Raw genomic sequence first — 22377 nt, 5'->3', positions numbered from 1 at the left:
AACTCCTCCCCATGCTGTGCTGCCCAGTGCAGTAGTCTGGGAGCTGACCTTGTTCGTGAAGACAGAGGCAAAAAAAGCATTGAGTACATTAACTTTTTCCACATCCTCTGTCACTAGGTTGCCTCCCTCATTCAGCAAGGGGCCCACACTTTCCTTGACTTTCTTCTTGTTGCTAACATACCTGAAGAAACCCTTCTTGTTACTCTTAACATCTCTTGCTAGCCTGAACTCCAGATGTGATTTGGCCTTCCTGATTTCACTCCTGCATGCCCGAGCAATATTTTTGTACTCATCCCTGGTCATTTGTCCAATCTTTCACAGCTTGTAAGCTTGTAAGATTATGCTGATCAAAGTAATGTTCACTATCTACCTGATGATTATGATAATATATAGTAAGCATGAACTGTAGTTCATAGTTAAAAACAAAGGTCAAAATCTTCAGCTTTGTAGGAGTAGAATTCTAAGACACACTTTTGGTCTCCCAGTCCTCAGGCTGGCACAAATTATAGAAGTGTAACATCCACTGGCCCATAATGCATTGATAGAATACAGTGTACTCTGGTCCCTCCCCTGTCCCAGTACACTCTGACACACCACTTATATCAATGGGAATGGGTGGTATACCTCTGGCTACCCTGGCTTTATGCCACTCTGGGGTTTCCCTACACCAAGGATATCCCCAACGTCTCTTTTAGGTAATCTTTCCAGCGTTTTTGTAGTGCTGAAGCAGATAAAAAGAGCCAAAATGAGTCCTGAGGATCTGGGCCAAATCTTTACTGCTTAGAGTTTCCCTAGAGTATTTTATTTTAACTATTCTATTCTCAATACACTACTACAAAATATAGAGAAGTTATGTTTAAGATCACTATTAAAATGGAGAACTGAACTAAGTAATTTTGTTTTATCGTGATTAAATGGTAATAGACATAATTTAGGCAATCTCAAACTTTTTGACATTTGTTAGAAAATGTGTTGTGCAGGCAGTGACCCCTTGTAGAAATACTCCTTAAGTTTATAAGTACAATTTTGATCTCAAGTTGGGCAAAATTTCTATTGATTTATAGCGTGGCAGGATTTGACCATTTGTTAGCAAATTAAGTACAAGTGTGCATTTTGTCTGAGATACAGTTACAATGCTGAACTAGATTCCTCCTAAAATGAAATCCTGAAATGCAGAAAACTGGCAGCTGTGAAGGTAGGCTGGTTGGTGAGAAATCATTGACTTATCTGAAGTATTTGAATTAGGAGATCACATATTTCTGCTCCAATGAACTAAATGATTATCATTTTTTCATGCCTGCTGTGCAGTGGATGACCACTGATTTAAATGAACAAGAGCACTCTTTACATCTGAATGAAAGTAAACAGACAGCAGAGAGATACAGTATAGTATATGTATGTACATCTGAAGTACCTTTCCCTCTGATTTCTATGCTTCTGTAAACACATTTAAAATTTTATGAGAATAAAAAATTTCTCTGGACTTTAATCGCATACTGTAGCTTTTACATGAATGGGCAGCAATTCAGCAAAATGAATTGAACCATATTATTTTGTAAAGAAGACAGTATTTTAGCAGGCAGAATTAATGAGGGAGCTCACGGTAGTTACTCCTAATGCTCAGTAATCTAAACTGTTTTACGTTGTATATCAATGTCTTCACTTTTGACTTTCTGCGCCAGCCAAGAGCACTGCCAGCTGGGGTCTTTGAGAATGTTGGGGACATAAAGCACTGCAGTTCTGTGATCTTATATGTCATGACATTCATAACCAAGAGGGACATCAGTCTTTTGGAAATAGTTTTCAGAAATTGCTTAATTTTAAATTTTGAATTAAAAAAACCCTATATTTTTATTTTAAAATTTATTCTGTGAATATAAGGTAAATCAAAGAGCATGTCATGCATTTATCTGGGAATGTTCTTGCAAATCTCAGATTGAAATGCTGAGTTTAAGATTTAATAACAATTATTACATGACATGGTTTATGGAATGTATTGATAACTACAAAAATAGTTCACACAATATTGTTTGTGAAAATAAGTATTAAATTTATAAGCAAGATTTACCCGAAAGTAAGCCAGTCAGTGAAATAGCCAGAACAGAATACATAACTAGATGAGTATGAAGTTTAACAATTGTTCACAGGTAGGGACACTTTCTCTGGGCCGCCAAGAGTAAGAAAATAGCTTTAAGGATTTTCCTAGTTGGGGCTCAGCGTCCGTTCATGCGCTGGAGGAAAGCATAGTGGGGCTGATTAGCTGGATAGAAGGCTGTAGCAGAAACCTGTTGGCTCATGCACATCTGGGGGGGGGGCGGGGCTTATCAACCCTTTCTCCTGCCCAGGATGTCAATCTGTTAGAATAAGATCTGGTTTCTAGGTCTTGCTGTTGGCATCATACTAGTCACTTTTTGGGTCTGGGAAGGATTTTTTCCTTGTCCTGAGTGGTGTGGGTTTTTTCACCTTCCTCCCAGCATCCCAGGATCCGCTTATTAGGGTAGGTCATAAAGCTGTTTGTGTCATAACCCGACAAGTGTGCACTGTAGGTAACCAGTGCTGTTTAATAAACAAGAACCAGTGCTGCACACTTCCCTAATAAACTGGAATTTGAATCAGGAGTAGATGAGGAATTAGTTTGGGACTCCTAATATCTGGCATCAACTCCCTTTCCCCATAACCTCAACCCTTATATGAGGGAAAGGTGGTGGGGCCCCAGGAGTGCTGCAGGCACCAGGTTAAAGGTTTGGAGGGTGGCAGATCTGAGGTCAATCTTCCCCTAGGTGGTATGGATTACAGAAGAAAGGTTGACCTGCCCTGGAAGAGATACTTTCCCAGATATGCTAATAACATTGTAGCCTAGCTAAAGCACATTCCTGATGTCTTGTCTTGTTTTCCTATGGTGTCCAGGGCCATGCTAGTTACATATTTTATGTTTTAGTATTTAGTTCATACTCATTTAAAATTCTGAAGTTTAAAATATTACAGAATAATCAAGTAAGCATGACTATAAGTATGTGTAAGTAACTTAGTATTACTTCTTCCTTAATTGATTTCTCAAAGAAGACAGTTCTCCAGCTGCTATGTCCCGCTCCTTAATACTTATCTTTGGTCCAATTTAGCAAGGTACCTAAAGCATGGGTTTTTAAAGCTTTAAGTACCCAGTTGGCTTAAATAGGGGTATTCTTCCGCCTAAAATGAGGCATGTGTTTAGATATCTTGGTGAATCAGGGGCATTGTGCATTATCAGGTTCCTTAGAATACTCTGTAAGGTTGTTGAGCCCACTACTTTTTTTTGTAATGTCATGGTTAAGATGGGTATACTCTATGTAGCTGAAGTGGTTGTAAATGCTTCTCCTCTATTCTGTATCTTGGCTCTATTTCTAACTGAGGTTCTTTCTCTTCCAAGTCAGCTCATATACTTCCATTGAGGTTGTTTTTCTTTCTGCTGATCTCTCAGTTTATGAAATTTCAATTTAAAAAGTTCTGACGTTGAAATCTAGCACCTCCTCTCTCACATATATAAATGTGGAGTCAATCAGAAAAAAGCAGTTCCTTCTTAAATATGAATTGCATGCATTCAGTCCAAAATATTTTAAATATCTGAAAAGAATGGTGTAAAAGTTAAACTTGTCTGAGTAAGGTGTAAATGTGTGCTCTATTTAGGATTTGTGGTGCTTATTTTGCAGCTATTTAATAAACCAGTGAATTCATAACACTTACATACTGTAGCACTTTTCTTCTTCAAAGCATTTTACAAACATTAACTAATTAATACTTAGCATAGCAAGCAACCACAGTTTCAGTAAATACTGGAAAAATATTTTCATTATTGGAAACATCCATTTTTCTGCTTACAATTTATTTTTTCGCTAAATTTCTATACAAATGCATATAAATCTACAGTTTAACTGTCTAGCTGTAAAAAATATACTTCAACATGTATACTGATTACCTACACACTTCTATTTCTAATTGAGTTCCCGTTGTATAACTACAACCCTTGCCTAAAAGTTTGAGTTCAAATGTAAACATTACAAATGATAGTTTCCAGATGAAATGTAGCATATCATTTTCCTGTTTTGTAGAGTGACTTAGCAAAGTATACAGTTTTGTATGCTATGGAATGCACATTTCAGGTGTACAGAAGGTGTTATATCCAGAATGATAGTGAGGGTGACAGTGATAATATGAAACTTAGCACACATCACCACACATCACCACAGTAGGTCGATATTTTTAGACTCCCTGCCTGAATAAAGTAACAAATAACATAACTTCTGCAGAAAGTCTTTCTGTGATTGCACTGCCACGTTGTTATCACATTCATCTTCATTTGCTGACACCCGCTGACTCTGGAGGCAGAAATATGGAATTAGGAATCATGGACTCTTGTGTTGTAATACTGTTTCTATCATCGAGTCACTCCGTGACCTTGGGTAAGTCACTACATCTCTCTGCTTCGGTTTTCCCAGATATCAAATGGGATAATATTTACTTTGCCTACTAGACAAGATGTGTGTGGTGAGAATCAAGTGTTACCATAAATGAAGATAATAATCACTTTTATCATAGTCATTAATAAGAATAAAGTAGAAAGGAAAAACACTGAAAGTCCAGTAGAGAAACTGAAGATCTATAGATTGCATCGTGTTGATTGCTGGTAAATTTTACCAAGACCTGGTATCAAAATATACAGTATATTGGTAAGCATGACTTGTTAAAGCTCTATTCTAAGGCAAACCAATGTAGAAGAGTCTAGAGGCAAAAGTATCCATGAACAGGCAATCATGCAAACCCCAAATTGCAAGTCATATATCCGAGGTCGCCAAACTTCATGACTGCCTGAGTCATGTACGACAATCTTCAGAAGTTCAAGAGCCGGGGTGTGCCTGCTGGGAATTGGAACTTCAGCCCCTTGGGAGTGCCTGTGGGGTTTGGGGCTTCAGGCACATGGGGAGGAGGGTCTCAGAGCTTCAGCCCCAAGGTAGGTGCCTGCTGGGGCTTGGGGCTTCAGCCCTGCTCCTGTTAAGGCCCTGAGCCTCGGCAGGCGCGCCCTGCAGGCCTGAAGCCCCAAGATTTCCCTCCCTGCTGGGCAGAAGCCAGAGGTAGGGTGACCAGGTGTCCGATTTTGGACCAGAACACCCAGTCAAAAAGGGATCCTGGTGCTGCTGACCAGACAGTTGATTGTCTGGTTCGTGATGCCACGCAGCGGGGCAGGCAGGCTTCCTGCTAGCCTCCGTGCCGCTTAGCTCCCAGGTCAGGAAGCAGCCAGCATGTCCGGCTCCTAGCCTTAGGGGCTGCCAGTGGGGGTCCGCATGCTGCCCCGCCCCCCACCCAGAGATGCAGCTCCCATTGGCTGGGTCAGGGCAGGGGAGGAACTAGACATGAGGGAGCTCTGATTTCATGCTGTACAGTGGTTACAAGGATATTATTAATTCTACTCCCTTGTAATAAAAAAAAGTCTAATTTAAGTGTGTAAGTGTAAAGCAGATGTAGGTGTTTCTAAATAGCTCATTTTTCTCCCTTTGGGGTAGTGAGAGGGAGCTATTCTTAGGGAGCAAGCCTCAGTAAGTCTTTTATTCAAGTGTTTTTGCTTCTGTATAATATATGTAACAGAACTCAGACCATTTTAAAAGAGGAAAGGGGGAGAAAGAGAAATATTTTAGGCAGTTTTAAACATATGAGGAGACCTAATTGAATGATAGGATTTTCCACAAGAAAATCTGTGATCCATTCAAGTTTTTAAATCTTTTTTTAAAAGGTATTTTGAGACTGATTTTCCCCTTGACTGCCTTTAAATCACATTTCTAATCCCTTAGATCCCTTGATCAATTACTCAGTGGCTTACGTTTTAGCAAACTCCTAGGTTTTATCATTTTTCTTCCTGATTAAAAGCCAGATGTATACAGTAACTTAAATGCACACATAAACATAATTTCATTAAGACCCCCAACACAATTGCTTGTAACATTTTAAGCTATTATAAATGTAATGATGTGCACAGAAGGTTTAAAAAAGATTTTTTTTAGATTGTAAACTCCTCAGGGCCGGGTTCTCCTTATATTTGTAAAATACTTTAGATATGTATGGCACTTTAGAAACAATAAATCTTACTAGAAAAAATGTTTCCAGGGTAGCAGAAAGATAAACTTATTTTTTTCATGATGTTTTATTTGAAATATCTGTTTCTATCAGTGTTTTTCATTGTCATGCCCATTTGATATCTGCGGATAGCTAGTACTATGAAAGAGCTAAGAAGCATTTATTTGTAATGCATTTTACATGGTCCTATATTCAATTTAGCAACTTATGATGAGGCAACTTTGCACGAGTGTTGCACAGCCCACCAGCAGTTCCTAGACCACAGTTGGAGAACCTCTCACCTAAAGTCCTAACAAGGAAATTTCCATTCCTCCTTTCTGCCACAAACCTTACAATTCCAAAAAAGTTCTGCTCTATTCCTTGAATATTAATATATTCTTTTAAGAAGTTATCTGTTTTTTATAACTTGTAACCATCTTAAAGGTAAAGATTCTAAAGCGACAATTTCCCAGTGGATTAAAACTCCAGTTAAAGAGGAATATGGCAGTTTCAAAAGGACATCTGTTTCTGCATGGGTGCCTCTTATTCAGTTGTATCCTCCTAGAGAGACCAGAATTAAATGATGGCCTATTATGATTAATTTTGCAACACTGACACTTGAAGCCTTATTAAACACTAAAAATAGATATCATCCTTGGAAAATTCTTCTTTTTGTTCCGAATCCGGAAGACCATACATCTTTGGGGGTTTTATGTTTTGTTTGTTTTTTAAGTCTCTGCCCCTGTGTGTCTCCCTCTCTGTCCATACTTTGCTGCTGTTTCTAAATTTGTTCTTTGGCTGGAAAGCTTTTGTTCTCTCCTGCTGTTTTCCCTGCTTTCCTTTTCTACTACTTCCTACATCCTAATAGTATGTATAAATTGGCATGTATGCTCATGAGACAGTGGGACAATTTTGTCCTACATGTATATTGATTTTCTCTTAGACTCCACATTGGCCAAACTCTAGCAGGCCTCCTTTTTCTTCTTAATTTGTAAGGTTTTGTTTCAGCCAAGGGATTTTCCTCTCAGGCCTTTGATGCCCAGCTCTTGCCCAAGGCTGACTTCACTGTGAAGAAGAAATTTTGCTAGATTTTCACAAGGATGTGATCAAATCACCAATAGCCATTGAGTGTCATAATTATCCTTTGAGATGCCCAACTTAGAATTGAGACAAAAAATTGAGCTGACCCATGATGGCTGGCCTAGATTGCAGAGCAGGGTCCGGGAGGGCAGGTCACTTCACACTCCTGGCAATGTCACCACAAATGCCATCTAATAATAGTCCTCCCTTATTGGCAGGTTGCCCCTGACCCATCCCAGCACTTCTCCAGCATTGGGATTGTTCAGAGAGATATTTGGGTCTGTCCACAAAAGGCGATGCTGGACAGAAGGCTTCTTTCTGTTCCGCCCTTCAGCAGACACTCCCATCCCTACTTCTTCCTCTGGCACTGAAAAATCACCCCCTTTCTTATCTGTCCTTTCTTTCACATCCTTGGTTGAAGGAATTATCATTTCTGTCTGGATGGAGTTTTCTTCATTGAGCATTGCTTTAAAATGGGGGTGTTAGTGTTATAGTCATCGCTGGAAACTCTGGGACTTGGAAGCAATTGTTCAGGATTGAGTTGCACAGGTATATCTAGACTTTGAGGCAACTGTGTAGGCACCGTCTCTTGGAATACAATCTCAGTTTCATGGTGCACTTATTTTTTATCTTTGATTCATTGGATCACAACTTCAGGTCATTGTTCTTGGCAGCAGGGTTTCAGTTCCCCTCAGCAGGAATAGAATTAATAGGAAGTGTCAGGGGGTTGGGGTATGGGGGAGGTTGGTTGATTCTCCCAACTCACCAGATAATGAATTGGGACAGTGCCCCCTGTTCTGGGAATTAGGCATCAATCTACTTTCGTTGTAGGAGGGGACTGGATTTGCAAGGAAGTCAAAGCTTGTTGATTGCCTTTCGTGGAACCCTGCAAGGGGTTGTTGCAGCTTTGGTTGGGCTTTGAAAAGGCTGTAGGCATTGCTTAGGCCTTGGAAAAATGTAGACCAGATAAGACCTTAGTTTTAAGAGGGCTGGGTTAGGCCTGGGACATGTCAGGATGCTCTTGATATAAGTATTAATTTCCTGGAATGCTAGTGACAGCTCAGGGATGGTTGATATTTTCCCCCACTTTCATTGCTTCCAGACTTTTAAGAGTTACAGTAGGACTCCTAATTTATGAACTATTTGTGGATTAAAGAGTTGATAAAGTCAATAAGTTTATAAAACTGATCTTCTCAAAATTATCATGGGTAAGCTGCATTAATCATTCAGTGATAGTGTACATAATGAATAGTAAAAAATGTATACAGTGTGTCTAATTGTTTTTTAAGAGAACTGCATCTTTTCTCTGCTACCAAATATGTCTTTTCAAACTGCTGCTTGAACATTGGCTGGACAGCAGCAAAAAGATTCCTTTGGTGGCAGAAAAATGGTTCCTATGACTTACTGTTCAGTAAATCAGTGTTCTGCTGTACCATGTTTTACATTTAAAGTTGCAGTTACTTAGCCAAAAGATTCTAATCTATCTCTGTCTTTACTGGCCCATTTACAGTTGTTCTGTTGCACAGGAATAGTTCCATATTGGAATGGCAAGAATGTTTCATATTAGGGTTTGCAAAATTTTGAGGGGAAGCTTGCTCAGAGCCTGCTGGCATAATGCTTTACCATAACGGTAGGGTGATAGTCGATGTATGTTCCGAAACACACACACAAAAAATCTCCATCTGACATTCATTATCTATTTGGAAGTGAAATGTATCCAAGTGTTCTTTTTTTGAGTGCTTGCATATATCCATTACACTGTAGGTATCTGTGCATCTCATGCACCAGTGCTGGAGAGTTTCCCTAGCGGTACCCTTAGGTTCTGCTCCACCTATCTCTGGCTTCTCATGTTTGAGTAGGTGGGTAAAAAGGATAGAGCCACCCCACCTCTCCTTTAGTTCCTTCTTGTCATTTGTGGTCAGAGCATTGTGTGTTCACAGTCTTGTTCTGTTATAACAAAGTTTGGGTACTTTAGCTCACTTTTTTGCCTACTGATACTGTTTTTCGTCCCTTGGACTCCCCCCCCCCCCCCCCACATGCTCCTTTGTTTTAACATTTTTCTTTTCCAATTCATTTTTCGAATCAGGCGGGCCTTGTCCAGTACGACGGGGGCCAATGCCAAGGCTTCCAGGTTTCAAACCTTGTTCTGGTTGTTGAAAGTCAATGCCTGTTGATGAACCTCATTCTTACTATCTAAAGAGCTCAGTAGAGGGCCACATAAGAGGTGTTTGATTTGCTGGGGCTTCAAGAGCAGAACAAAAAAACTGACAGAAGAGTGATGTTAGATATCTCTTCAGCGGGTGTCTGAACCTGCTTGGTTGTCAAAGGGGAGCTCAGTGATGACTCCTTCCGAGAGTGCTCCCCAGATTTGCCAGAAGACAGATGCTTTAGAAGTTTCCTTGTCACCTAGAAAGTTGTCTAAGACATTGGAGCTATTCCAGCCTCAGAAATATAAGAAGTCACTATTGGGTCCTTCTAAATCCAGGGTACGGTACTCCTCTGGAGAAGGTCACTCCAGTACCAATGTAAGAGCACATCCTTCAGCTCCACTCCCCATTAAGACTTCACACTGACGGATAGACTTGAGCCGTTAACTCTGATACCTGCCAAGGACCATCAAGCATGCCTACTTCTTCAGCTATGACAATATATCAGTCATCTTTGATCATGGTGGGACAACCATCTATATTGTACCAGTAATGCCAGAGGCCTATGTGGCAGTGAGGGACATATTCAGTTTTGCGGTACTGCCATCTCTATTGATTCAGAGCAAAGACCCTCTTCTGGCACTCTCACAGGCATGCCACTTGTTGGCTCTGATACATTCTGCTGTGGGCCCACTGACTTTAGGCCTGATACCACATTCATTGGCCTCCTCCATGTCCATTTCTAGACCTCTGGTACCAGCTCCATCTCATCGCATGGCCCCAGTAGCTAAGAAGCCTTCCATGCTTCATCTGGTACTACATTCCTAGCATAGATCATGGTCACAGTCTTCGAGGACATCTCTCAGTTTGACACTGCCTTGGCTTTCCAAATACTCTGATTCTTTGTTGGAGTCTGAGGCGGGCTGTTGAGTCTCACACTTCTGAGAGTCCAGAACTTCCTCCAGTCCTGTTCTCTTACTCAAGGAAGGCAATATGAGAAAAATGGAGCCAGAGTTTGGGAAGCCTGGTCCAGGCACAGCTGGGCCCCAATACTATATCAGCCCCCTCATTAGGTGTATTGGATGCCTTGGGGGATGCTTCCAGAATCAAAATCTTCACTTCCACTCCCCTGTAGGAGCATATAACCTAGAAGAGAGGCTTTTTCTGCTGATACCAAGAGGACTTTGACACTGATCAACGTACTGACACAGATTTAGCAGACCTGCCTGAACTTGCTTTGGAATACCAATCTATCTCAGCAGCACAGGACAAACCTTGGGAGGTTCCCCCCTTGCATGTCATCAATGCATCATCCTCATCATCAGATACCAGACAAACTGTAAAGTATACCAAGAGCTCCTTAGGGGAATGGCTGCTTCTCTTGGTATTGCAAGGAAAGTTGTGGAGGAAAAACCCCACAAACTAATGGATATTTTGCACCCAGCTATGGTAGGACAGCCAGCCCAACTTATAGATGAGGCTACCATGCAGCCTATTAAGATGATGTGGCAAATCCCTTTGTCCAGTCCACTGGCACTAAATTAATGGAATATAAATACCAGGAGTATTATTCCAAGCATAGTAGGAGTTTTACTCAAACCCTATGCAGGGCTCTCTAGGAATAGCCTCTGTAAACAAGAGATATCATCAAGGCTGGGTTAAGGCCTATCCCCAAAGAAAAGGATACAAAAAACTAGATCTCTTTGGGATAAATATTTATGCCATGGTAGGCTTACAGTTCTGCATTACCAATCACCACGCCTTCATGGCCTGATATGACTATTCTAACCCTGAGAGCTGTGTCTTATTCTCATTTTTGTGATTAAAAAAATAATATATTTTGTTAGATAATATCACTATGGAATTTTGCCAACAAAAATAAATCCGAAGCATTAAAAAATGGCATTCATGCATTTCTTGTCAAGTAAGTGATAAAGAAAAAAAAAAACCCTGTTACCACTTGATATTTTTATACTTCTGATCTTCTGATTTCCAAATGTTGAAACATAGATGAGTAATTAATTTTCTATGATGTTAGCATTAATCCATCAGATTCTATTTGCTCAAATAAATTTGTTAGTCTCTAAGTTGCCACAAGTACTCCTTTTCTTTTTGCGAATACAGACTAACACGGCTGCTACTCTGAAACCTATTTGATATTATAAATCTGTCATTTTAATCTACTCTAGCATCCTGAGTTAATGATTTTTAAGAAAGTATCTAAAAGTCCATAAGGTACAGTAAGTCTGTGGTGAAGACTCATTTGTAATCAGACTGAGGGTTGCTAAGATTCAAGATGATTATTTACTGCTCTGGAAAGTAAATTTTAACACTAGTTATTTTCTTTTTTGTGTTTATTGTTTTGCTATCGTTTAAACAAATGCAGCCTTAAAATCTAAGTGTACCATATGATAATTTTAAAATCTTGCCCTATACTAAACTTTAATTCAGCAACTTTCTATTCAGCATTAATTTAAATCAGAAAGTAAATTTATTATTTCCAGTTGTTAATAAGTATATTTTCACTATACATTGTCCCCTCAGGAGTGCTTTGGTACAGCTGACTCGTTTTGACACTCCCTACTGACTGAACCATTCTTGTACCATTGTTTACATCAGGACTGACCTCGCCTGCGGCACCATTTTCAGCACCAGTGCGTGCCAATCCCAACCTCATTCTTGGCTATGGATGAATTGGGTGACCTGTTGGTTCCTTGTGGAGTTGCCCCGCCAAATCTACATGGTCCTGGGACTCTTGGGCTTCAGAGTCAGGCTTCCCATTCTCCTGTTCCACTTCACCTGAGGGAGTCCAGAGGCCACCAGTGGACCAATATGCCTACCAAAGTTGGCACGTGCCTCAAGGCCAGGATGGAGGCCCCTGGCCCAGCACCTACTGGCCACTAATGTCTTACCCATACCAATGCTGCCTGGGGCCCAGTGGGAAGCTCCTTGCTCCCATAGGTCTCACTTATTGTCAGCATCAAGAGCAAGATCCACTACTTGTTCAGCATTAGTGATTGCAGACCAGCCACAAGTCCAGACGTCTAAGTTTCCCCCTTCCTGTGGAGTCACTGGAATTTCTTCATCTGGACACATTGCCCAAGGAGCAGGATCTGCCTGTAGTCCAGCAAACAGCTTATGTGGTGTTGGCTGGTTTGTCCTCTCCTTCAGTCCTAGAGGACTTCAAGGTATACCAGGACCTGTTACGTCAGGTTGCCTCATCCCTGGATATTCAGGTGGACTTACTGTAGGAGAATATCCATAAACTTATGGGGAAATAACTGTGATGGGTTGGATCACAGAAACCCCCTTTGGGACTGCCATCTGATGTCCTGAGACTATTCCTAACCCATTTTCCCTGCCAGCTTGGGACTCCAGAACCTTGCGTCTTTGAGCCAGATATGTGAGCCTGCTACAAACATAGACCCCAGTCTGAACCGCATCCCCTAAAAGCTGCAGGCTTAACTGAAAACAGCTTAAGAAGCGTTCCTGTCTCCAACACTCAGATGCCCAGCTCCCAATGGGGTCCAAACCCCAAATAAATCCGTTTTACCCTGTATAAAGTTTATACAGGGTAAACTCATAAATTGTTCGCCCTCTATAACACCGATAGAGAGAGATGCACAGATGTTTGCCCCCCTCCCCTCCTTCAGGTATTAATACATACTCTGGGTTAATTGATAAGTAAAAAGTGATTTTTTTTAAAATACAAGAAGTAGGATTTAAGTGGTTCCAAGTAATAACAGACAGAACAAAATGAATTACCAAGCAAAATAAAATAAAACATGTAAGTCTATGCCTAATACAGTAAGAAAGTGATTACAGAAGAAATCTCACCCTCAGAGATGTTCCAGTAAGCTTCTTTTACAGACTAGCCTCCTTCTAGTCTGGGTCCAGCAATCACTCACACCCCTGTGGTTACTGTCCTTTGTTCCAGTTTCTTTCAGGTATCCTTTGGGGGTGGAGAGGCTATCTCTTGAGCCAGCTGAAGACCAAATGGAGGGGTCTCCCAGGGGCTTAAATAGACTTTCTCTTGTGGGTGGAGACCCCTTCCTCTCTCCTATGCAAAATCCAGCTCCAAGATGGAGTTTTGGAATCACAGGGGCAAGTCACATATCCATTCATGACTCAGTTTTTACAGGCAGCAGCCATTGCCCACATGCTATCTTAGACTCAGACTCAGATATTGAGGTCAGAAGGGACCATTGTGATCATCTAGTCTGACCTCCTGCACAATGCAGGCCACAGAATCTCACCCATCCACTCCTGCGATAAACCTCTCACCTATGTCTGAGCTATTGAAGTCCTCAAATCACGGTTTAAAGACTTCAAGGAGCAGAGAATCCTCCAGCAAGTGACCCATGCCCCATGCTACAGAGGAAGGCGAAAAAACCCCAGGGCCTCTTCCAATCTGCCCTGGAGGAAAATGCCTTCCCGACCCCAAATATGGCAATCAGTTGAACCCTGAGCATGTGTGCAAGATTCACCAGCCAGATACTCAGGAAAGAATTCTCTGTAGTAATTCAGATCCCACTCCATCTAATATCCCATCATAGGCCATTGGGCCTATTTTACCATGAATAGTTAAAGATCAATTAATTGCCAAAATCATGTTATTTCATCATACCATATTCATTCTATTAGTGTCTATGTGATAAAAGCTTTATAAAAAACATTTCAAATCCAATTTTTAATTGCCAATCAAACATTCAAAATCACAAAAATTTCATTAGAAAGTTTTAACTCAGTGTCTTGTAAGTGTGGAATCATGTAATTAGCCACAAGAGAAAATAAATGTTCTGAAGCAAAATTTAATTTATGATGCTGATCTATGCAGAATACTAGAAAATATACATTCTTAGTAATAGTAAATAAAGACCACATATATGTGAAATAATGAAGTGGCCTAAATCTTTGAACAATTTTCAAATGTTTTCACTATCTATGATGTCATAGCCATATCTGTAATATCCACTGTAAAGGCATATTTTCTGTCACTGCTCCTTTTCAAATACATAAATTCAGTAACAAAATAGCAATTAAAAAAGCACTAGAATTAGAATGCCAGATTCTGATTTCAGTTATGTCAGTGAAAATCTTGAGTAATTCTACTGAATAACTGGAAAAATACAGGTTTCAGAGTAACAGCCGTGTTAGTCTGTATTCGCAAAAAGAAAAGGAGTACTTAATCATAGAATCATAGAATATCAGGGTTGGAAGGGACCCCAGAAGGTCATCTAGTCCAACCCCCTGCTCAAAGCAGGACCAATTCCCAGTTAAATCATCAAACTTTAGAGACTAACCAGTTTATTTGAGCATGAGCTTTCGTGAGCTACAGCTCACTTCAGCTGTAGCTCACGAAAGCTCATGCTCAAATAAATTGGTTAGTCTCTAAGGTGCCACAAGTACTCCTTTTCTTTTTGGAAAAATACACACAGACACACAGAGTTATTATATAGACTTCCTTCCCACACCAATGTTGACACATAGGGTGGAAACCATCTCTTCCATTCATCTCTGTCATTTGTTGCTGCTTCCATTTGCTCTGTGGTGTTCACTCAACTATTCTGCCTTTCCTGTTAAGGATTCTTTTTAAGGTTTCTCTAAGGCGGGGTCCCCAAACTTTTTCGGTCATGCCCCCACCTTACCTGGGCTGCGCCCCCACTGGGAGCCGGGTCCAGAAGTGGGACCAGAGCTGGAAGCGGGAGCTGGGGACTGCTGTGGGGCCAGAGGTATGGCTGGGAGCAGAGCCACAGCTGGCCTTGGGGCAGGGCTGGAACAAGGCAGGTGAATGTCTCCAGGAAGACTTCTTATGTAGATTGGAGTCTTCCAAGAGCCATTGTCAGTTAAGTGTTTCTTGATTGGGCACTTAATTTGCACATTCCTTTCTCAAGAAACCGACCAAATGCTTTACTAAGGTTACTTGAACTCAAACAAGTACACAGCCAGTATTCATAACTTTGAATACAAAATCGATACATGCATACACCTAGAATGAATATATTTAGTAGATCATAACCTTTACCGAGATATGTTACATGGCATATGTAGCATAAAACATTTTCCAGTTATGTCATATATACATTCATAAGCATATTCCCATAAAACATTATGGGGTGCAACGTCACAATAACTTATGGGTAAACAAACTCCGATAAATGCAAGATGACTTCCTCAACTGGTTGGCTATGGCCAAGTTTGAGGAGCAGTTGCCTGAGGCTTCCCAGGCTGAATTTCGGGCATTTGTTGCTGAGGGCTGCTTGGTGGTAAAAACCTCAATGCAGTCTTGCCATTGATGTGGCGGACGCTTGGGCCTGGGCTATGGCCTTGGCAATTACTATGATCAGGGCTTCTTTGCTCCACAACTCAGGGATTCTATTGGATGTTGCAGTTTGATGTCAGAACTTTGTTTTCAAACAAGACTGATGAAACCCTGCATTCCTTTAAGGATTTAAGGGCTCCCTTCAGGTCTCTGAGGATATACATGCCACCCGTGTAGAGATGTCATTACGGGCACAGCAACAACAGCCACACAGACCACAGCATCCCTTTGTATAACCTTTCCCCTGAGACAGCAGGACTGCCCCAGGAAGAGTGATAGGTCTCACAAGAGGAAACACTGAAGCTCAGGGCCCGACCACTTTGCGCACCCTCCTTTGGCAGCTGCTAAATGCCCATTTTGACTCATTGGTTCAGAGCTCTGTTATAGTTGTTTTTCTTTGTCCCTCGATGTCCCCCCCTATTCCTTTGGGGACTGACTGTTTCGTTTTTACAATGCCTGGATCTCGATAACATCTGACAGCTGGATCCTAGACACTGTCAGATTGGGCTACGCCATCCAGTTCCTCTCCACACCCCATCTCCCTGTTCCTCTTCAGGGACCCCTTTCATGAAATACTGCTTTTCAAGCAGGTCAGCTCTCTGCTAGAGCTGGGAGTGGTGGTGGAGATTCAGTGAGAACACTGTGATCATGGGTTCTACTCCGAATATTTCCTGATACCAAAATCCAAGGGCAGGATGAGGCCCATCCATAACCTTCTCAACATAACAGTCTCAACAAGTTAATCAAATACCTGAGGTTCCACATGGTCATTCTATCAACTATCCTCCCTGCTTTGTCTCAGAATGACTGGTTTGCTGCTCTGGACCTTTAAGATGTCTACTTCCATGTGGCCATTCGGCAGAGTGACAGGAAGTAACTTTGCTTCATGGTAGGAGACTGCTGTTTCCAGTAAATGATTCTCCTGTTTGGTCTCACTTCTGGGCGGCAGGTCTTCACTCAAATGCATGGCAGTGGTCATGGCGTACCTCAGGAGGAAGGGAATCCATATCTCCCCCCTCCTCAGTGACTGGTTGCTGAAGGGCAGCTCCAGAGAGGAGATTCTCGCCACATCCACACCCCATTATGCTTACTCGACCGTTTTCTAAATACAGTAAAGTCAACCTACAGTAAAGTCAGACTCAGCAAATTGAATTTATTGGGGTCCTGTTAGATTCCATTAAATTGAGGGCATTCCAGGATATTCAGCAGCTGTGCCTCAGTTTGCAATCACAACCATCCATAACTGTGTGTGCCTGAGCCTGCTGGACCACATGTCTGCTTGTACCCAGGTCATCTATCTTGCCAGGTTAAACCTTTGTCCTCTTCACATGTGGCTTAGGACAGTTTACCGCCCTGACCTGTGTTCTCTAGACAGGTTGGTTCACCTTCATCCATCAGTCCTGGAGTCCTTACACTGGTGGGAGTCCCCATGCAATGTGTTGCAAGAGGTCCCCTTCACTCAGCCCTCTCTGACCAAGTCAGTGGTTACTGACACGTCCCTTTTGGGTTGGGGAGTACCTCTGGACTTGCTATGGAGGCAGGGTCTGTGGTCAGAACATGAGGCCTCGCTCCATACCAACCTGTTCGAACTTTGGGCCATCCACAATGCATGTTGTGCATTCCAGGACTGCATCAGGCATTCAGTGGTTCACATACTAACACGGACAATACCACTGCAATGTACTATGTGAACAAACAAGGAGGCGCTCATTCCAAATTACTCTGCTTGGAGGTGATCAGCCTGTGTCAGTTCTATATTGAAGAGGAAATCACCCTTATAGCTGTCCACTTACAGGGGTCCAGAACCATCTTGTGGATCATCTCAGCAGAGTTTCTCTCTGAATGGTCCCTTGGTGAATCCATGTTGACTGTTTCTGATCACCTTCCTCTCCTCCAAGTTCTTCAAAATGGATTCCTTGAGGACCTGCTCCATTCTCCTTCTTCCCTTTTTTAAAGATGGGCACTATATTTGCCTTTTTCCCAATAATCCGGGACCTCCCCCAGTCGCCATGAGTTTTCAAAGATAATGGCCAATGGCTCTGCAGTCACATCAGCCAATTCCCTCAGCACCCTCAGATGCATTGCATCCAGCCCCATGGACTTGTGCATGTCCAGCTTTTCTAAATAGTCCTTAACCTGTTTTTTCATCACTGAGGGCTGCTCACCTCCTCCCCATACTGTGCTGCCCAGTGCAGCAGTCCGGGAGCTGACCTTGTCCGTGAAGACTGAGGCAAAAAAGCATTAAGTACTTCAGCTTTTTCCACATCATCTGTCACTAGGCTGCCTCCTCCATTTAGTAAGGGTCCCACACTTTCCTGACCACTTCCTTGTTGCTAACATACCTGTAGAAACCTTTCACATCCCTTGCTAGCAATTCCAATTATGCTTTGGCCTTCCTTATTACACCCTTGCATGCTCAATCAATATTTTTAGACTCCTCTCTAGTCATCTGTCCAAGTTTCCACTTCTTGTAAGCTTCCTTTTTGTGTTTAAGCTCACCAGAGATTTCTCTGTTAAGCCACGCTTGTTGCCTGCCATATTTGCTATTCTTTTTGCACATCGGAATGGTTTGTTCCTGCACCCTCAATAAGGCGTCTTTAAAATACAGCCAACTGTCCTGGACTCCATATTAGCCTCCCAGGGGATCCTGCCCTTCAGTTCCCTCAGGGAGTCAAAGTCTGCTTTTCTGAAGTCCAGGGTCTGTATTCTGCTGTTCTTCTTTCTTCCTTTTGTCAGGATACTGAACTTGACCATCTCATGATCACTGCTGCTCAGGTTGCCACCCACTTCTACTTCCCCTACCAATTCTTCCCTGTTTGTGAGCAGCAGGTCAAGAGGAGCACGACCCCTAATTGGTTCCTCCAGCACTTGCACCAGGAAGTTGTCACCAACACTCTCCAAAAACTTTCTCGGTAGTTGTCCAAGAGTTCCTACTTAAGAATAGGAAGACCAGAACGGCCTAATTGGCTAAGTGGAAGAGGTTTTCCATGTGGTCTTTGGCCCGTGGGAGCCATCTGGTGGAGGCTTCCATCCAGGACATCTTGGAATATCTGTTACACCTTCAGGAATCAGGCCTAGCATGCAGTTCTCTGAGAGTGCACTTGGCAGCAATATTGGCACTTGATCCCCCTGTCTAAGGAAAATTGGGTTTCTCCAATGCCATGGTGACAAGATTTCTGAAAGGGCTCCTTCACCTGCATCCTCCAGTCTGAGAGATCGTCGTCTTGTGGGTCCTGAACACTGGTTTAGCACCTCTAATGGATCCTCCTTTCAAGCCCCTTGCTTCCCATCCATTGCCTCTCCTATCTCAGAAAACTGCATTCTTGATAGCCATTACCTCTATCAGGAGGGCATGTGAGTTGCAGACCCTGAAGGCTGCACCTCCTTCCATGCAGTATTCGAGACACAAGGTTATAGTTTGGCCACACCTGAAGTTTGTATCCAGGGTGGTCTGTCAGTTTCATTTGAACCAGGTGGTGTATTTTCTCGGAGGAGCAACGGTTCCATATGCTAGACATTAGACACTGTCTAGTGTTCTATCTGAACAGAACTGAACAGTTTCATGCCTTGCCTCTTCATGTCATATGCAGACCCCATAAAGGGATATGTAGTCTCTGCACGAACCATCTCTAGATGGATAACATCTTGCATCAAGACTGATTATGAGATAGCGTCAGCTACGCCTCCTCAGCAGATATGTGGTCTGCACATACATTTGCAGACCATTAGGCAATTGTTGCTTCTTCCAGAGCTGATGCTAATATCAGCAGAGCAGTCCTGTGATCCTTACTCAAGTACACGCTGAACCCCGCCTCCAGATTGGGGTACTGCTCATTAGTCACCTACTTGGAATACACATCTACATCTACTCAAAGAAGATGAAACAGTTACTTTCTGTAACTGTGGTTCTTCGAGATATAATGCAGACATGTATTCCACAACTCACTCTGCATCCCCTCTGCATTGGAGTCTTCCCCTGGATATTCAGTGCGAAGAAACTGAGGGGGGTCAGGGCAGTGCTACCTATTATAGCTAGAGGAGGGGCTACAGGCATGAGCGCCTCCCCTGTACAGATACTGCTAAGCAAAAGTCTCTGGCTCCGGTGGATGCACACACCTACTTGGAATGTCTGCAGCACATCTCAAAGAACCCACAATTACAGTAAGTAACCATTTCTTACCTCCTTTCATCCTAACTGCCATTGCAATGTCCTGCTCTATAGTCTCCCATGTCTTTTTTTTCTCTTTCCGTTCCAGTATAACCCAAATGCTGCAAGCAAAATTATCTTTCCTTCCCGCTTTTCAGACTGTCTCTTCACCTTTTCTTGATTTCCTTACCTACCACATAAAATTCAGCTTTCTCTCTTTTTTCAAGACAATCCATAAATTACAATCTATCAAATTTTTGAAATTGAGTTTTTAAATGGATTTTGCCAAAATTATTAGCCAGCCATAGTTTTTTTTACCCTCTCACAGCTTTTTACCGGAAAAAAATATCACAGATAAATTTCTAAGAGCTCATGCTGTTGCCTCAGTGTCTCCCCCTCTCTTGCCCTTGCCCCTTTTGGGGTGCTTTAGAATGTGATCTTTTGCCTTGTCCCTATATTTTCAAAGATGATTGAAATTGTCTAATGGCCAAACTTCTCTCAGAAGGGCACACAGTCAGATTTTGCCTGATTCAATTTGAAGATGCATGTGCGATGGAAGGAGGCAGTTGGTTGCTTTTTGGCAGAGTTTATATGCTCCAGACTGCTATAGGTATTAGAATTCTACTGATTTTAAATTCATTTTAAAATGAACTAGAAAGAATTATTAATTTATGCCTACAATTTTCTCTGGTCGTTCATGAATGGGGTAGAATAGAGAAGTTGAAGAAGCTGAGTACATCGAAAGATGTTGCAAAATCTCAAAGGGATAATTTAATATTTGTTGTGGAAAATGCATATAATTGCTACTCCTGCTGAAAAAAAAACATTATTTGGTGGGTCTATGTAGCAGGATCACTGCCTAATAAGCTTAGGGTAGTTCTGCAGTGGCCTTGCTTCAGTTTCCTCTTGTGAGGGTTTGGCTGATCCAGTGGCTTGGCCCCCCAGCTAAGACTTTAATGAAAGTCCCCCGATTCTGGACTATACCAGTCAAAAAGACCAGTACAAAAAACCCAGAGTCTATATCCCAGCCTCAAGCTGAGTACAGCCCCTGCATCCTGAGGGGCTGGTCTGTCTAACACCCTAGACACTCTTCATAAAGCCCTCTGGTTCAGTATTCAGCCACTCCCAGGCTCTGTTCAGACTGTCCCTGTCAGCCCTTCCTGGGCTCCTTTGGGTCACTCCTTACTCTTTCGCTGAGCAGCAGCTACCAGGGCTTTCTTCCTGGAGGGTTCCTCCTAATCTCTCCTCTACCCCACTCCACCTCTGAGTAGGGTTACCATATGTCCAGGTGTTCTCGGATATGACCTCTTTTTTGTTCCTCCAATGTCCGTTCAGGTAGATTTTTGGTATATGAACAAATGTGCATGATTTTTTCTTGCTCGTCCTGTTTCCAACATTGATTCTGGTAGAACTTCAATTCCTGGTGTGCCCTAATAGTGACGTGTGTGTTTACTGGATTTGCCACCATTATTTCTGCTGCTGCCTTCAGACCTGGGCAGTTAGATAGCAACACCCAGCTCTGAAGAGAGTGCCGCCGCCATCAGCTCAGAAGTAAGGGTGGCATGGTATGGTATTGCCATAGAAACTGTACCCTCCCCCTCCGGCTTCCCCTCCCACCAGCAGTATCCTCTATTGGGGAACTTGAAAGAGAGTAACCCTTCCAAGGACTTTCTTTCCCTAAGAGATCTAATTGAGCCACATGACCCATAAAATCATATGATCATTCCAGCTCTCACCACTCAGGGAGGTAAGCTAATTGTGTCACAGGTGGGGCTGAGACCCATCTCCTCTTAAAGGGCCAGACATTCTGACAGTCTGGTAGTTTGATTCTGCTGGGCATACTTGTAAATTAATTCCTCGTTTAAATCATTTTTATATTCACATGTTATAACTAAATTAAATATATTATTAATATAGTATGGTGCAGTTACTTTTTGTTTTTTCCTTATTAGAAAATTTTATTTTTTGCAACATTTTATGATGCTTTTTATGCATTTTAGAATTTTCTTAAGCCCATTAGATTTTTAAAAGTTTAGGAACAATATTTAAATGATGGTTTAGTTTTCTTGAATATTTTGGCATGCTTGCTGAAAAACCTTTCCTTAAATTAATAATTAAAGATACCAAGTCAAAGACTGAATTTTAACATGGACACTGTCTTGCTCTTTGCAACAAGTTTACAGAACTAAATCTTTGTTTAGATTACCCAGGCAGCAAATTAAGTGGAAAACTTATTACTAGTACATCATCAAATATGCCATCACATGTTGAAAATGGACTTTAATTGCTTAGGTCAAGCATGCTTCATAATATTTTTTAGCAGCTTATGTTGGAAAAATTTAGGATGTCTCTAAATGCCGTTAAAATGTTGAATTTCTCACCACAATTAATTGATAGTATTCCCTTCCCAAGCTTAAATCTAGTAAATAAAACAATACTCATTCGCTCAAGTTTCTGCTGTACAGTGTAAACACTGAAATGCACATTTTGAATTCGGGAGCGGAGACAAACTATTTATAGACCTTAAAGAAAAAAATAATGTACTGTCAGTAGTACTAGTAATCAGTTACTGAGTGAAGGTACATATCATCCAATTAACT

The 22377-nt window shown here is 41.8% G+C and overlaps 1 protein-coding gene across 11 annotated transcripts in view; it reads left to right on the top strand.

Moving 5' to 3' along the window:
- VPS13B (vacuolar protein sorting 13 homolog B) overlaps positions 1 to 22377 on the top strand; it is a 922277-nt gene that overhangs the window by 490537 nt on the left and 409363 nt on the right. The window lies entirely within an intron of this gene.

This window comes from Lepidochelys kempii, chromosome 2 (genome assembly GCF_965140285.1).
Source record: "Lepidochelys kempii isolate rLepKem1 chromosome 2, rLepKem1.hap1, whole genome shotgun sequence".
NCBI classification, from domain to species: domain Eukaryota; kingdom Metazoa; phylum Chordata; order Testudines; family Cheloniidae; genus Lepidochelys; species Lepidochelys kempii.
This window is presented reverse-complemented; position numbering and strand designations above follow the sequence as displayed.